A 17,798-nucleotide genomic window follows, 5' to 3' on the forward strand; every position below is an offset into this window, starting at 1 on the left:
TAAGTGGATAAGCACCCATTGACGTAGTCCTTCCAGGATCTACCAAGTAAGCGGGTAAGACCCCTTTGGCAGAACCACAAGAACTCTTAGCCATAGATCAATATCTCGCTGAGGCTCTTGAGACTGTCTAGACTCCTGGATTGTATTCATGAAGTCTTCAGTCTAAACAGGTAGGAACCAAGGTTTTATTTATTTATTACCTACAACGATAGTTGTGATTCCTGTTTGATTCTATATTTAGCTGTCTCTTTCCCACCTCCAATGGTGTGAATCAGCTAAGTATATATCTGACAGGTAAGTTAAATGTATAAAAATGATATTGTTATGATACAATAAAGTTTTATACATACTTACCTGGCAGATATATACAAAATTATACCCACCCTACCTCCCCTCAGGAGACAGGCGGTATAGAAAAAATATGATAGAACATGGGGATGGTTCCTAGTCCTGCCACCCAGCAGCAGGTAAGTAGATCACCTGACCTACAGGTAGCGTGTGCGCGAAATTCGAATTTCTGTCGGACGACGGAGTCAAATACCTAAGTATATATCTGCCAGGTAAGTATGTATAAAACTTTATTGTATCATAACAATATCATATTTACTTTAAAATAGTATTAATAATATTTCAAAGATTAATATGAACCATAATAGGATATTTTATGTATATTTGATGAAGGATGGTCTTTAAGGGATACTTTGGTATTTGCATGTTTAGGATAGGGGTTTATGAGCATTTTTAGAGGGGGTTCCAAACATTCGCGGATTTTAACTATTCGCGGTGGGGTCTGGTACACATCCCCCGCGAATATGGGGGGACCACTGTAATGGGAATTAGGCAGTTTGGTATTTAGGTGTTGTTGATGACAAGGACTAGCTGCTAGACAACTCATGCTGCTTCCATTGTCAGTGTGACATGGGACCAGCCACTGGGTTGTTGGGACTGGCGACTATGCTTCTCCCAAAGTCGATGCCGACCTAGGACTAGCCACTGGTTCGCTTGTCCTGACGACTCACACTTCTTCCATTGTCCTTCTGGATAGGGAATTAGTCAATGGATCGTCTGCTGTCATCTGGTGACTCATTCACCATCTACTTTTTGTCTCCCCTGTTTTCTCGGAGTCATACACTCGTGCGAGATCAGGCGACATTTAGTAGCCCTGAGTTTCTTGTTGACGGCGTCGGTTGCGTTAATACACCCTCCAATGATCGTAAACATGAGACCAGGTTGGACTGCCGGCACTCATCCTTCGGGACTGAGTCTCCTTTTTGCTCCCCGCCCCTTTCTCTTGGCACCAGAAAGCTCGAGTCAGGAGTTGCTCATGAGCCTATATCGCTGCTGGCAACGTTGGGTTGCGTTGATACACCCCCAATGTTTGCTTGGCTTTGAATCGCCCAGGCAGTCCAGGCACTCATCCTTCAGGGAAAGAGTTGTCAATACCCGATCCTCTCTATTGGCGCCAGACATTCGTGAGAGAGCAGGTGTTGTAGTGCTTGATAAAGTCATCGGGGTGCAGCCTTGCTGTCCTCATTTTGTCTGACTGGTCACCTGACTTTAGTACAGACTGACTGACTATACACTTACTCCTTGTCCTTTACTACCGCAGTTCTGCGGCATTATGGTAGGAGACTTTGAGTTCTTAGTATCTTAGACCTCGGGTTGAGTTTTTAACTACCTATGATATATATTTCTTTGATTGTTTTATGTCCTATTCTCTCTGAAGGGGAAATTGTACTCGGATTCCCTCCTCCTTTTCAGTGGTTAATTGGGCTAGATAAATTATATTAAGGTAATGTTTATTAATTTGGAATTTTTATTCTAAAATTAATATTAATACTTACCTGTATAATTTATCTAGTCCCACCCATCCTACCCCACGATCTGCCTCTCACAACTGATTTTCAGGGAAGGTTTTGTATCTGTCAACGGCAGCGTTGCCAACTGGCGGACAGAATAGGAGGTAACTGGGTTGCCAGTGTGGTAAATTTTGGTGCGGCTTTTGGGGATTTAGGGCTAGATAAATTATACAGGTAAGTATTATTAATATTAATTTTAAAATAAAAATTCCATTTATAACTGCTGCATTATCACAATGAAAAGTATGTCGTAGGCTACACAGTTTTATGTAATTGCGATAGAAAAAGTCAGTGTTTGCTTAGCTAATCTGTGCATGTGTGTAAGCGGTCATTTCTGATATATGTACTGTATTTGCCTCATATTTCACCAAATTTTAAAGGCACAGCAACCCTCTTCCCATAATGAAGTGAACCGTGATTCATAATTCAGTAAAAACTTTAGGAGCTAAGCAGTCTCTATACTAGATGCTGATACTAAGCATTTGTGGGTTAGAACTTTGACCATGGTTAAAGAAACATTGGGTTTGTATTGTGACTTTCCATATTTTTAACCTAATCCAGATTTCAGTTTATCACTACCTGAACCACTAGTTGGTGGTTGTGCATAGGCCTAAGGTAGCCTATATAGGCTGGTTGAATGCCCTAGTCCTTTGAGGACCTGAAGTTATCAATGTCATTCGAATGTGTTTTGTATGATCTTGGTATATTTTGTGTAGTATTTAGGAATAATATATGATTTACGTATCCTGAAATGTGTTGCGAATGTTGTGAATCCATCTAAATCTTTTAGATGATTTCACTCGTGTAGGAAGATGCAAATGAAGGAACTGTACTCTGCCAAGTTGTAATATATAGCATTAAGCATTCAGTGGGGTTTGGTTTTGGTACTGGTAACTCAACTGTTGGGCAGATTGTACATAGTACTGTTTTTGTGTATGGTGGTGAGGATGGTGGAAATAGGCGAAACTTAAGGTTCTTTGCAGTGTCCCTTTCTTAGGCCCCTAGCTGCAACCTCTTTCATTCCTTTTACTGTAGACTACCACCATTCATTCGCTTTCTTCTGTCTTACTTTCCACCCTCTCTTAACAATTATTGCATAGCACAGCTGTGTGTACATGTTACAGTGCCAGGCCTTTGGCCTCAATTCTGTATGCATTCTATTCATATCACAACTGTGAGGCAATTTCCATTTCAGCGCTAAATGACCTCAAAGGTACCAGTGCTTAGCCTCTGCCCTAATTCTTGTACGTATTACATTCCATTCTAGTGTTTGGGACAATTGCTTTCCTGGGTATTGGTAAATTATTGTAATAATATATACAATGTTGTTTGCTTTAGATTTAGTTATAGAAGAAAAACTGAATTGAAATTTGTATTATCTGATGTTTATTTTCTAGAATGCTTCAATTTTCTTATAATTTGAAGGAGACTGAAAGCATCTACTTTTCCATTTCAGGATGTCAGCTGAAACATTCCATGACTAGATTTATGGTAACAAAGAAGTTACCATTCAAACCAGGCGTATTTCGACCATTTGGTAAATGTCTGTGTTAAGTTTTTTTCCCCCTGCAACGATTTATATTCCAAGTACATTGTAAATGTATGTTTGTTGTACAGATAGATTATGAGGAAAGAATCGTTTAAAGGGGACTGAGAATTAGGAAGGGGGAGAACAGGGACCTATTGCAGACATTGGGCTACATGACGCTAGATATGTTGTACTGTGCTACTGTCATGCAGTTTTAATGTCAGTGAGGGTGTTATTAACAGTTTGGGGAGTGCAACTTGTTTTTGAAGGAAAATAGAACCTAAGAAAAGTTAAAATTGTGGGGAATAGTTGATAATGACCTTGAATGGAGTTGGTAAGTTGATAATACCTATAATATGTATGGTTTAGTAGGTTGTCCTTGGTCATAATACATTGGTAGGTACATGGCCTAGGTGAGATTGGTGTTGGTTCAGATTCTGGTAGAGGCAGTTGGTCTGAGAGTAGGATCCTGGCTTTCAAGCATTGGTGTTAAGAACCCCAGACATTTTAGTATTTGCTATCAAGTTGCATGAGAACTTGCAAATTTTTCAGAAATTCCTTTTCTAATGAGTGGGGTGTCATTCTTGATTGACCTTTCAAACCTTGCATTATATTGTTTAGAGTTTTGGAAGTTATTTGTGCTGTTTCATTCACTAGATGTGTTGTTGATTTATTTCACATGTCTAGTATATTTTCCCCATATCATATTTACTGTATTTGATTGCCCTCCTCATAATCTACATTCGAGGAATTTCCTATAGATTTGAAAGAGGTTGCTGGTGGATTTCTTTCCTCTTCACCTCTAGAACTGGAGTACCCTATATGGCCCTCTGTACTAGGTTTCATCTCAGTGGACTAACAACCCAGTGTGGCATTTAGGGGAATGCAGATTATCAGGGTGATCTTTGTTGCTGTATTAATGGTATAATTTTTTTTAGAGCAGGAATAAAGATGGGCTTCTTTAAGTATGCAGTAACTTTACTTTTTATACATTCAACTTACCTGTCAGATATATACATAGCTATTACTCCGTCGTCCGACAGAAATTCGAATTTCGCGGCACACGCGGCAGGTAGGTCAGGTGATCTACCCCCCGCCGCTGGGTGGCGGGAATAGGAACCATACCCGTTTTCTAATTCATATTTTTTCTGTCGCTTGGAATGTAAACAACGTTTGCAGTTCCTCCTGATGGATTTTCGTGTTTCATCGCCATCGATCGTCTGGGCTAACTTTTACAGGGAAGTAATGGATCTTTGGTTCGGCATACGCTTTTGTTAACTTTTAGAATTTTTTGATAAAATTAACTTCGAAAATTTAGAAGATTAGTGACGTGTAACTACCGAAGTTTTCGGTAGACACTCATCCACTTTCACGAAAGTGAATTACGTATATTTTCATGAAAGGGAATTACTTATATTTATTCATTAATACAAATAAGTGTTTAGAGTTTGATTGAGGAAATGTATATCTTTCTTCCTAGTTGGGGAAGTCAGAAAAGTAACTATCCTTTAGAAGCTTTATTAGCTCTTGTGTTAACGAGCAATTATAGTAGTAACAGTACTAGTAGTTGTTGTACCCTCATCACCTTACTCCGCAGAATCTACAATATCATATTTGCAAATTGTAGACTTTGGATATAGTTCAAATGCGAACTCTTAGAACGTAAGAAGTGAATATAGTGTTCCCCCATTACAATGGAGGGTGCGTCTGATCGGCTCTGTCTCGCTCTCAGGTCTTGACCTCTTCCAAGCTCACAAGCCCAGAGGAGAAGGAATGTCGAAAACCGTAAGGAGGTTTCAGAGAATCCCCACCGGTCAGGCATCCCCTCGGCAGGTTCTGTAGAGCGTCCCAGACTGCCAGGGATAGCCATTGGAAAGGCATCCTAAAACAGTGTTTCTCCCTTTTTATGCCTACGGTTCCTCGATGGATAGAAGAACTTCAAATGAATGAAATTGGCGAAGATCCTCGTATAATGCCTTCTGGTAGAATTATTCAAAATGAGAATGACATTAATCGTCCACCTTTCGGAATCAGGCGACGATTTAGCGCCTTCTAATATTAGAGATCATTCGATAACATTTGTGATAAAGTCATTGTTCGAACATTTTTTTTTTTCGCAACTAGACGAGAGCGCTATCCCATGGGGGTATGAAATTGTTATTTCAACATAAAATTCCCCATCGGTGCATTTTTAGATATAAATCTATTATGATGAGAACGATTTAGATTGTTTGTCAATCGAATGAATTATATGGATCTCGTTGAGTGATAAAGCATATATGTATGACTTTTAAGCTTCTAGCTCCTACCATGCTTAGGACAAAATCGCCTTGGGAATACGGTATGGCAAGGCATAGACATACCGAAATTTATGCTATAATGGTCAAGTGAAATCCTTACAAAATTTCCTAAATTAATACGGTTTACCTTAATGTAACAGTATTATAGAGGATTCTATTACGCTAGAGTATGAGTTATATGATGCTATCGTGTCTTCGAGAAGTGATCGGAGAAGCATATCTTTATTGGTGGATTGAGAGTAGGATAGAACATTTTTCTTCGTGTTAGAAGAGGTTTCCATGAATTACCAGTACCCTTCTAGGACTTTCCTAGGAAGGAATAGGTTTAAAAGAATTGTTTAGACGACACCTATTTAGTTTCTAGACTTGTCGAAGTCTTGTTAGCTTAATTATGCTTATATAAAAACTTCCTGAAGTTCGATAATAATTTATAAGATTCCTTTATTTAATGGAGTAACTGGCAACTCTGGAAAGAAGGAAGGCCAAAACTGCTTTTCGCTTTGAAGACCAACGCAGTCGCAGTACCATCTTGTTTCTCAGTCGTGAGAGGTCGTTTACAGCTCTCTCTTCCTGCGGGAATGGGGATAAACTAACCGTATCCTCTTCCCTCCCACAATCGTGGTCTTAGCCTCGGATTGAGGGAATACTGAAGCTATCATAAATAAAATATTGTCTGCCTTTTGTTAGGAATCTTTCAATAAGAAGGATATTACAACCTTTAAATGCTGTTTACCGTAGGTAACATGATTAAAGGATTCTAATGCAGCAGAACATGATATTATTTAATACACTCATACTTACGAAAGCATGGCTTATTAGAATACATACTTAGTGAGAAGAGAGATGTAATAGAGATTCACTTCAAGACTACGGTATGGTTAAGTCTTTCGAGAAAGGACACAACCGTATTTAGTCGGATATTGTGCAGAAGTTGTATGAGTCGGATGGGTAACATTCTTTTAGTGGGAAATGGTTTCCCTGAATGGATTATACTACGTATATAAAAGTTTTTCATAATAAGAACGGAATTAACATATGAAAGGATGTCGGGTACCATAAAGACACAGATGTTCCTGGCACATAACATAAAGATAATTAGTAGGAGGCGCCAGCCTGGCGCAGATGCGCCACCCTGGCGCAGGTTCCGCCAGCCTGGCGCAAATTGCGCCAGCTTGGTGCAATAAGCCTAGAGCACCATCCAAAATATTTCTCGTTTGAGCGAGTTATTAAATAAGAGCAATGCAAGAATTTGCGAGTCCGTGAGAACCTCGATCGACGATAATAACTGTTAAAGTATGTCTAACATTTATTGCAAAGAGTTGTGAGAACCTGTGAGAAGTCTTCTTCATAGATCTCTTAGCAAGAAGAAGACGAACAGTCTTCCTGTAGACTGCTTCCTTTTCCTCAAACCATGCCATAAGGAATCATAAGCGCCAGCCAGACGCCTGGCTCTAACTAGAAAATAATTAGTTAATAGATATACCTTAGAGCAAATTATGCTTTCCTACATAGAGCTGGGAAGTTACTCAGTCCCCTCGCACTGGAGTGGTCCTTCTCGTTCATGATAAAAGGGGGGGGGGGGGGGGGGGATACGGAAGAATTAACCGAGGAAAGAATAATTCCCCTTTATTCCGATATACTCGGATTAGAGGAAAAATTGAGAAGAAACATCCAACTATGGAAGTACTGTAGAATTATAGGATTCTTATCAGCACTCCTTTCTTATTTTGGATATAGAGATTTCCCCCCTGAACCCAAAGGGTTTTTTGCCAAGTAATAGGCCATAAAGGCTCCAGCCAGGCTTTAACCAGCGATAGGCGCCAACCAGCGCGAGCGCCAGCTAGGCGGCGCCAGGCGTCAGCCAGGCGCGAGCGCCAGGCTTTAACCAGGCGATAGGCGCCAACCTGGCGCGAGCGCCAGCCAGGCGCGAGCGCTAGCCAGGCGCGAAGCGCCAGCCAGGCGCAAGACATCAGGATCTCCAATTTCTCAGTATTTGGAGATAGACTTTCCAAGAGTTTCCTCTTTGAGAACTGACACAAGATCAGTTTTTTCCTGCCAGGGACACAAGTTGTCGCGCAGGCGGCCGTGGCCCTTGTCAGGATTAACTGAAATTGCGGAAGTCTCTAACAAGAACAGACTTCTCATGTCAGGTAATATAGTGGTCGTGTGAGCGACTTCTTTCCTGGCAAGAGGAGTTGTTTTGGGAGAAACTCTTTTTGCCAGATCAACCCTCTACTGACAATTATTCTAGATATCGCCACAGGCAAACGTAGTAACGTGTCAGGATAAGTGGGTTCTTCTGCTTTATAGACCTTTACATGGGTAAGAGAACTGATATCTTTAGAGGTCTCTCGCTTTCCTCAACCTTATGAGACAAGTGATAGAAAATATATCGGACTCATAAGTTAATCTGGTGCAGGTTTTAGAAAGACCTTGGCAACCCCTTTTTTATTGCACGTTTTCGGCTAGTCCCTTGAACCATGCAGCCCCTCTTTCTCCTCTTTCATTGTTATTAACAGCCTACTCCTATGTAAACATATAACAAGGGAGACCTTGTAATGTTTTGGTACTGGGAAAAGACTCGTAGGAGCTCTCAGTATTGGATGAGAGGCTCTTTCAAGTAGTATCTGAACCGTACATTACGGCCTGATGTCCTAGGATAGGAATCTTGAATGATTCTCCTCGATCCTGGATCAGTTAGTAGGAGAATAGGATAATAATTTGTTTTGCAGAATAACGATGATAGAATTTTTCCATTCTCTCTTGCCCCCAGGCACGAGGACAGGAAGAAAAGAATTTAAGAGAGAGGTAGCAATATACGCCATCTTATGTTATAGAAAGGGGAATAAAATTTAGTCTTTTTCCCCTAAAAGATAAACTCTTTACAGAATGTAAGACAAAGGGCGTCAAAGAAAGAGAGGATATATGTTATGCCTCATTTTAGACTTAGAGAGGTTGGATTCTCAGAGGTCACGTTCTTCTCACAGCAGGTTTTGGAAGTCTTTTCCAAGACAGTCTGAATATTCTTTCAGCATCTATTTTAAATGGACCTTAACAACCTCTCCACTCTGAGTCTGTCTGCGTGCAGACTGACCAGAAGTGGACATGAATGAGAGGATGTTTTCAAGGTAAATGACAGTAGTCATGGATAAGATATATAATTACTGCAGATCGTGCTTGAGGGAATGAGGAAACTGTCCTTCTTTCCGATACCTCTGTGAACCACATAGCGGTTTTGGTTTTTTCTTCCCTTTCAGAGGGAAGAATTACCTTTGTATATATCTGCTATCAAAGAACGCAGTAAAAGACTATACTCTGTCTCTATAAAGGGAATTGGAGATAGCGGAGCATTAAGATCTTCAGGATCTTACACAATACCTCTATACGACAAGACTTGGAGATCTTATAGTTACAATGGGATCCTATTTGGGCCTCAGATTCCGTGTTCTGACAAGATGGAACTGCTCCTCATCAATGTTTCTCTTGGTACTAATCGACCAAAAGGACGAGTGAGATTTTGGGCTTGGAGTCTGGAATCAAATTCTAGAAAGACTCGGCAATGGGTTCCTGCCAGCATGGTATGTTTGGCAAAAGAACTATAACCTTTTATTCCTGGATCAACGCTTTCAGATAAAGGATTCGTTGTCCAGGCAATGTATTTACGTTGTTATCTACAAATGAAGATAAGGTTTAAACGTTTGCTGACAGAGTCTTTGGAATACGATGAGGGCTCAAAACTACTTCCCAGAAGGTTCGAAGAGATATATTTAAAGAGCTAGAAATCGGGAATCCTCCCAATTTCAGCTCAGTCTCTCCTTAAAAGCTTCCAGGCTCTTTCCCTGCCTTCGTGCAAGGATAGGGAAGATTTTTGCAACGAGAGAACTCGTCAACATGTAGGAAGAGTGCTCGTTAGCAACTGAAGTATCAAGTATGATCCTCCTTGGAGGAAGACTGGTCTCTCGGACTATTAGATTTCCTATCGTCTACTGGATGTAGCCGACTAAAATTACCTCCCCTTGTTGCAGAGGCCATAAGCTCAAAGTGAAAGAATTTCTTCCACCCTTTTCCTTTCTCCTGATAAACGATTGTGGATGTTCAGGCTTTCGGACAATGTAGCGCCAATCAGGCGCCAATTGCCAAACAGGCGTAAGACGCCAGAGCAAGACAGTCCAAATAAACACTGTCATTGTCTGATGAGGAGAAGGAGTAGGCCTCCAATCTGGCGCAGATGCGCTAGAGGCGAATAAATCAGGCAAATAAAGTGTCCGAGGTGGACATCGCCAGTTTTCATCGAGACTCTTAACAAGCTCGAATCTCCAGCAAGTGGGGAGAAGTCAGCCAGGTGCGAGGAGCCAGCCAGGCGCGAGGCGCCAGGCAAGCGAAGCACCAGCCAGACGCGAGGCGCCAGCCAGACGCGAGGCGCCAGCCAGACGCGAGGCGCCAGCCAGACGCGAGGCGCCAGCCAGACGCGAGGCGCCAGCCAGACGCGAGGCGCCAGCCAGACGCGAGGCGCCAGCCAGACGCGAGGCGCCAGCCAGACGCGAGGCGCCAGCCAGACGCGAGACGCCAGGCAGGCGCGAGACGCCAGGCAGGCGCGAGACGCCAGGCAGGCGCGAGGCACCAGTCAGGCGCGAGGCACCAGCCAGGATTAGGCGCCAGCCAGGCGCGAGACGCCAGCCAGGCGCGAGGCGCCAGTCAGGGGCGAGGCGCCAGGCTCTAGCCAGGCGCGAGTGAGGCGCCAGCCAGGCGCGAGCCAGGCAGGCGCGAGGCACCAGCCAGGCGCAAGCCAGGCTCTTGGGCTTCAGTCCATGCCAGAGATCTGTGTTGCAAAGAAAGCCCTGTCTTCTTTGGAAAGAGTGGAATCGCTAAAGCCACTTCTTGAGTAACCTTGATGTTTCCTTCAAACAGCTAAGATTAAAAGCGTTTGAAGTTTGCGAGCTTTTAACAATTCTTGTTCTTTTCCATAACATATGTCGTGAGAGTCCATATTAGCTTGTAATAACGGGAGATGCAACTCTGTGTTGACTTCTCTTTGCACAAAGGAGATCAAGTGGGCCTATGAGAGATCCTTCTCTCTTTGTTATACGTGTCCACGGATGCGTTGCTGGGCATAGGGAGCCGACACTGATCCTTAACTAGTGAATTAAAAATTTTTTTTTTTTTTTTTAATTTTAACATAAGTGTATTATTTTCTGGGGTTATTTGAAATGATTTGGGGATAGCTCTTTTCAAATTAATCCACAAAACCCTCGTGTTAGGATCAGGTGATCGGGATCGGTGTTGTGCTCCTTAAATTATGCCAATAGGCATTGGTGTATTGTCATGTAAGTGGATAAGACCCATTGACAAATGACCACTAGATTCTGTCAAGTAAGTGGATAAGACCCCATTGACAGATCTACAAGAACTCTTAGCCATAGGTCACATCCTCGCTGAGGCTCTTGAGACGAAGCAGACTACTAGCAATAGCTAGGAAGTCGACCCTTCGTCTAAACACATAGGAACCAAGGTTTTATTTATTTATTACCTACAACGTATGTTGTTTACCTGTCTATTCAGTAATAGCTTGTCTTTTACCCTCCACCCCCAATGTGTGAATCAGCTATGTATATATCTGACAGGTAAGTTGAATGTATAAAAATGATATTGTTATGATACAATAAAGTTTTATACATACTTACCTGGCAGATATATACAATTAAATGGCCCACCCAGCCTCCCCTCAGGACAGCTGGAAGAAAAAATATGAATTAGAAAACGGGTATGGTTCCTATTCCCAGCCACCCCAGCGGCGGCGGGGGGGTAGATCACCTGACCTACCTGCCGCGTGTGCCGCGAAATTCGAATTTCTGTCGGACGACGGAGTAATAGCTATGTATATATCTGCCAGGTAAGTATGTATAAAACTTTATTGTATCATAACAATATCATTTTTCTTGAGCTGAACCAGTTAGATCTTGTACGAAGGAGAGAACCTTAGGCTAAGAGAAGAAAAATAACTGTTGAACACTGAAGTTTGTCCATATATTTTTAAACCACCATGTGCAACACATTTTTTATTATTCTGTTATAGACAGTAGTAGCAGAGAAGACTTACGCTGTAGGTAAACTGCTAATCTCCTCATTAGATGAGGGAAATATTGAAGTAAAAAGTCTAAAAGAAAGTGATGAAGAACAGATATTAGAAGGAATTTGATAGTGACACACTCCTGAAGTTATTTTGAAGGAGCAGTTTTTTTAATTCTTTTGGGAAAAGTATACTTTGAGTTGAAAGAATTAATTTGTCAAAGTTTGAAGAAAAAATAGGATGCAAATTTAATCAGTTTGTCCTTAACATACCCCAAGTCTTAATTGTATTATCAGTCCTGTAGACACCCTTGGGATTTGTCAGAATCAAAGAAAAGGGATATGGTGGGTGACCTATTTTAACCCTTAATGGACGGCATGATCATATGAGGAACTTTAACAGGTTTTGAGTGATGGATGGATTTCTGAAAAATTTGCACATTCTCATGCAGCTTGATAGCAAATACTAAAATGTCTGGGGTTCTTAATACTAAAGCTTGAAGCCAGGATCCTCTTCTCAGACCAACGGCCTCTACCAGAATTTGAACCAACACCAGTCTTACCTAGGCCATGTACCTACCAATGTACTATGACAACAACCTACTAAACCATATATGAGTATACACGTATTGATATTAGGCTCCACACGATTTGGATGAATATAGCGGGAAATGGTCATATCACTCCAATAGTCCATAGATTACTTGCTGCATCTGTAGAAGCTCAGCACAGGATGGGGGAGGGGGCCAGTCATCAGTATGCCTTGATCCTTGATGGGGAATATATTGCCCCTCTGTATCCTGTGATGTCTTTTTATATATTTGCTCATAAACATACTCGGGGATTGCTGTTGGTTTTAGTCCATATTTTATGATAGTATGTCAGCTGTAATTGTAATCTTGCAAAGAAAAGTGGCAAGTAATATTAGAAAAAACTTGTAGACCTCACAAAAGTTACTGTATCTTCCCATCTCGGTAAATCTCATAAATTTTTTAGAATGAATATACTCAGAATTTGTTTATGATTTTAGGTCTTATTTGTTGATTTTTAAATTATTAGAAAAAACATGTACATAAAACTTGTTAAAATTTATGAGTGTTGGAAAAAGAGGCCTTGCACAGGGTTGTAAATATTCACTTTCAACTTCCTGTAGAAGGTACAGAAAATTTTTTTTTAACTTATTTTCTTACACCAAGTGCATTTACATATCATCATCTTTCCATTGATGTGTTTTTTCTTAAATCGATTAAACTTATAGTTTGTCTGGTGGATGGGTGTGCTTAATATAACATATATGTATTTAGTCTGTCCTGTGGGGGATAGTTTTGCGGTGGCAAAATGTTGTCCAGAGACAAAGATCTTATGCCTTTAATGTTCGGCCCTAAGGGATGTCTTGACCACAATTTGTAAGTGGAAATGACTGGTTGGTGGATGTAGTACTAGTCTAGAGCAGCAGCAGTTAACCTTTTTTATGACCATGCCCCCTCTAAGAGTTTGGACCTTTCTTTCACGTCCCCCTTGCATCTATGATTCAAATTCCCTCCCAAGATTTAAAGGAAAGTAAAATAAATAATAGAAAGAGAATGGGTTTGGAGGGAATAGGGAGGAAGGCCAACAAACTACAAAACATGGTCAGCCCAATAAGCATAACTAGAGTAGTAGACTCTAGGACAGTAACGTTATAAGGCGACACTTGCATTTTTCATAAACTTCTGAATGTTAGTTCTTCACTCTTGGTAAGATAATAATAAATATAGTTAGGGATTTTTTTTTTTCATTTTTCCCTAGGGCTCGCGCCTCCCCTGGAAATTGCTGATGCCCCTCCAGGGGGGCACACCCCCCAGGTTAAGAACCACTGGTTTTGCCCATTAGTTTCAATTTGTTGACCTCATAGCTGCCCATATGGGGGTAGTGCAGTCAGTGAACCTCATGTGGAGCACTGTAGGCATTACTTCAGGTTCTTTGCAGCGTGCCTTCCTTCAGCCCCTAGCTGCAACCACTTTCATTCCTTTTACTGTACCTCCTTTCATATTCTCTTTCTTCATCTTACTTTCCACCCTCTCCTAACACTTTGAAGTTTTCCTCCTGTTACACCTTTCAAACCTTTATTGTCAATTTCCATTTCAGTGCTGAATGATCTCTTAGGTCCCAGTGCCTGGCCTTTGGCCTAGATTCTGTATTCAACGCAACTAACCTAAGCTAGCATACATGGGCTGGTTGAATACAACTGTTGTTCATTTCTGTAACATATTGTATATTGTGTCTTGAGTAAGTAGGAGTGGTCAGCACCCCGTACCATCATTTGTTGGATGCATATTGTGTGCAGTTATCCATGCATTTATTTGTGATGGTTTGTTAACTTGGCTGTTGCGATAGTTTCCCCATGATGGTTGGTAGAATCTTGGAGTTTGCCTCTGAACTGTAGCCTTCGACAATGATAATAAATTGAAGATCCTGTCAAGATTTGCTCAAATGCTGTACTTACAAGGTGTCATAAGTAAGCTAGTTGGAATTAAGAAATTACTTTCATGCTTTAAGTGCACCCTCATCACATCATTTCTGATTGGTGCGCACGTATCTGGTGTGTCGCCAAAGTTCAAGAGTAAATGCTTGACATATGTTCTGGTTTATCGTCCTATCACTGGCGCTAGACTGTTACCCTGTGCCGATATTACCGTTTTTGGTGTGGGTAAATTGAAGTGATACATCTTTCTTTATTGTACAGAGTGATACAGAGTGAGTGTGTAGACTCTCGGTGAGTAGTATTATATCAGCACCCACAGTACCTTCTAGTGGCTGTGCAGAAAATGCCCGGTCAGATATGAATTGGTCAGTGATCATGCAAACTGTGTAATACACTCTTATGTAGTACATATGGAATTTTTTTCCTGAGTATGATATGGAATTTTTTCCTGATATGTATGGAGAAGCTAATTGTTGAAATGGTAGTTTGGACTGGAATTCCCAAGACCAATTTTGGTTCTCATTGATGGGCAGCAGTTGCAAATAACAGTACCTCGCATCATTGTACAATATGAGGGACGCGGGTAACAAACTGCTGCGTAAAAGAAAACCAAATGATATAGTACACCATTAAGGTTGCTCTGTTTCATATTTTAGAGAATTTGAGAATTGGCACCAGCCTTTGACATTACCAGATGCTGATGGTTTCTTTATCATTCCCCCCCTTGTGACCAGGAACTTTGCTGTAGTGGGGGCTTTGCGTGGTGCAAATGAAGAATTAAGCATGGTGTGGGGTTATTTATTCAACCCCGGTAGGTACTCATGCCACTAAGGTCAATTCACGCATCCTGACTAATCCTGGTACTCTGTATCACCTATCCTCCAGATTTTCACAATTTCTCTCCTTCCTCTTGTCCGATTGTGATTTTGTTGATGACGCTTAGCATGAAATGTTGACTGTGCTCTTACTGTTCTCGGATTTTGAAGGAGGGTGGTGAGTGGGACGGCATGCCCTCTCCACCCGTATAACTGGAGTACCCAACGTGGTCGAAGCGAGGGGAAACTTTTTATGTCAAACCCTGCATTCCGTGCTGGGTCTGATCTCGATGGAATGATGACCCTCAATTACTGGATGTTGGGTGATATCTAGGTTTTTACCCTAGGGTGCCCTCAGTAAGGGATTGGGGGGGGGGGGGCATCCTCCTAAATGTGCTCCATGTGGTAATGGGGAAAACCTAGACGATTTGCTATATATCATTCTATGATGAACTGTAAACCCCAAAATCCTGATGACCATTGCACGGAACAACATGGGAAAGCTATTCAGTCCATTGTGGTTACACTGGCACCATATTACTCCCCATCAGGGAGAAGGAAATTTTTGTATGAGAAAATACATTAGAATAATCTGGAGGTTGTGTCCCCTAATTGAGTTTTTGATAATTATCTAACCATTACATTTGAGGAACCAGTTATTAATATTTTTTGGAAGTACATAGGGATATTGTAAATGCTGTGTGAGGGAACCTAAGATATTGCCATATGGTAGAAATAAGCTTTTGGTAGGAGGCTAGATCAGTAAGAAAGAAAGTGAGAATTGAAAACTCTGATTTTACTGGTAGGGGTTTCAGATGAAATGTAAACCACACGATAACCTTCAATCATACCAGAAGGAATTATATATGCCCTCACCTTTTTTTTAAAAAAATTTGGAAAATTCATCCTGAAGAGGACTGGAAGATGAACTTAAAGATCAGGGGGTATTGAAGGTGGAAAAGGACCTGAAAATAAAGTAACGGGGCATTGTGGCCTATGCCACGTTGTTATTTAACCTTTAATTCTTCTAAAGGTTTACCAAGAAAAAAAAAAAAGAAAATTTTATAAAGCAGCTGTTTGGTACGATATAAAGTGAAACAGTACGTGCCGTACCCCCGGAGGTGTTTTTTTACTGTCAGAATATGGGCATATTATGGTCCTGTAGATGCCAGTTGCAAGGAAACCTGCAATTTGTATAAATTATTGGAGAAGTGTGCAGGTGATTGCCCATGCGGAACCAAAATGCTTCATTGTGGGGAAGCACACCAGTACATCCTCGAACTCTGTGATGTTTTCCTTTTGAAAAGAAGTACGATATACTCAGAGTCCTTGAGAAGTTACTTTTGCAGAGCCAGAATAATAGGTACTGAACAATATAAGACCAGGGTATCTTTTGCAAGTGGTTGCTGCATAATAGACAACAAAATTGTAGAAAGGAGAAACGTTACATTCAATCCTGCTTCAAATTCATTTAGAACAGGTGGGAAAACTCAAAATCCCATGTAACAGAAGTAGCAGCAAAAACAACTTGTTAAAGCTCAAATTAAATGTCGTCGACTTCAATAAGCATCAGCTTTGGCTGGTGCACCGGCCTCTTTTGGGAGGCAGCATCAGCTTTGGCTGGTGCACTGGCCTCTTCCTAGGCAGCATCAGCTTTGCTGGTGCACCAGCCTCTCGGAGCAGCATCAGCTTTGGCCTGGAGCACTGGGCCTTTTCGGAGGCAGCATCAGCTTTGTCTGTGCCCGCCTCTTGGAGCAGCATCAGCTTTGGGCTGGGCACCGGCCTCTTTGGAGTCAGAGCTTCAAGCCTTGGCTATGCATCAACCTCTTTGGAGGCAGCAGCATCTTTTGCTGGTGCATCAGTTTCTTTAGAAGCAGCATCAGTTTTGACTGGTGCGGAGTAATTTGGAATTTACGTCTGTCCTGGCTGATGTGCAAGGCTCTTTTGGGGAAGTCGCCCTCCTTAGCTGATGCAATGGGCTTCTTGGAGCCCTGGAACACCAGCTGAACTTCGGAGGCAGGCCAACCAAGAAACAGAAGTTGCTTCCTGTTATGCAGGTCAATGCCATTCCCAAAAAGAAAGGAAGGCTGAGGGTGTCAGGCGTCCTCCCTCGAAGAAAAAAACAAAGTAGATTTCCCCAAATTCCCTGGCAACCCTAGAGACAAACATATCTTCAAGAGGCCCTATTCTCAAGTCCTCTAAAACCTCAAGTAATTTCTTGAATTTTCTTCAGTGACATTGTCAGGGCCTGAGAGCTAAATGGGTAGGAGCTTCAAATGCTCATTTTTGGGAGTGTCTCCTGTTTGCATAGTTTGCAGGAGACTATGCCTCAGCACTGATTTTTATTCCTTTGCCCTAAAGAATATGTTGCTTTACCATTCACATCTAATCAAAACCAATAGAAACCGGGGTGGAGCAATTTTTATATGTTCGCCATGAACCCACACAAGCATTTTTCCTGTTTACTTCTTCTTTGCAAGCTGTTGCATTGCAAGTGTTTTCTGGCCGTAAATATACATATTTGTTCTGTATATCTTCCATCCAATGTGAGGCTTTCCCTAGTACTGATTTTTTGTAATCTCATCAGAACAGCTTCTCTGCCTTTTTCCATCATCCTAGGTGATATGAATGGATTAAAGTTGCCTTTATGTGGGATTTAATACTAAATGGTAGAGGAAACTGCCTGTCCATCCATTATTGAAAGTGAAAAGTGTTTGTGTTCTAAACACTGGAGAACGGCGCACCCATTTCCATGTACAGACCGGT

At 41.5% G+C, this 17,798-nt stretch overlaps 1 long non-coding RNA gene across 2 annotated transcripts in view; it reads left to right on the plus strand.

The window, feature by feature from the left end:
• Positions 1–17,798, plus strand: part of LOC135199307 (uncharacterized) — a 761,114-nt gene that overhangs the window by 588,988 nt on the left and 154,328 nt on the right. For both annotated transcript variants that reach the window (XR_010311047.1, XR_010311046.1), the window contains exon 3: positions 3,316–3,396. This is a non-coding gene — a long non-coding RNA (uncharacterized LOC135199307). The remainder of the gene's footprint in view (positions 1–3,315; positions 3,397–17,798) is intronic.

Source organism: Macrobrachium nipponense, chromosome 25 (genome assembly GCF_015104395.2).
Source record: "Macrobrachium nipponense isolate FS-2020 chromosome 25, ASM1510439v2, whole genome shotgun sequence".
In the NCBI taxonomy this organism is placed as follows: Eukaryota; Metazoa; Arthropoda; class Malacostraca; order Decapoda; family Palaemonidae; genus Macrobrachium; species Macrobrachium nipponense.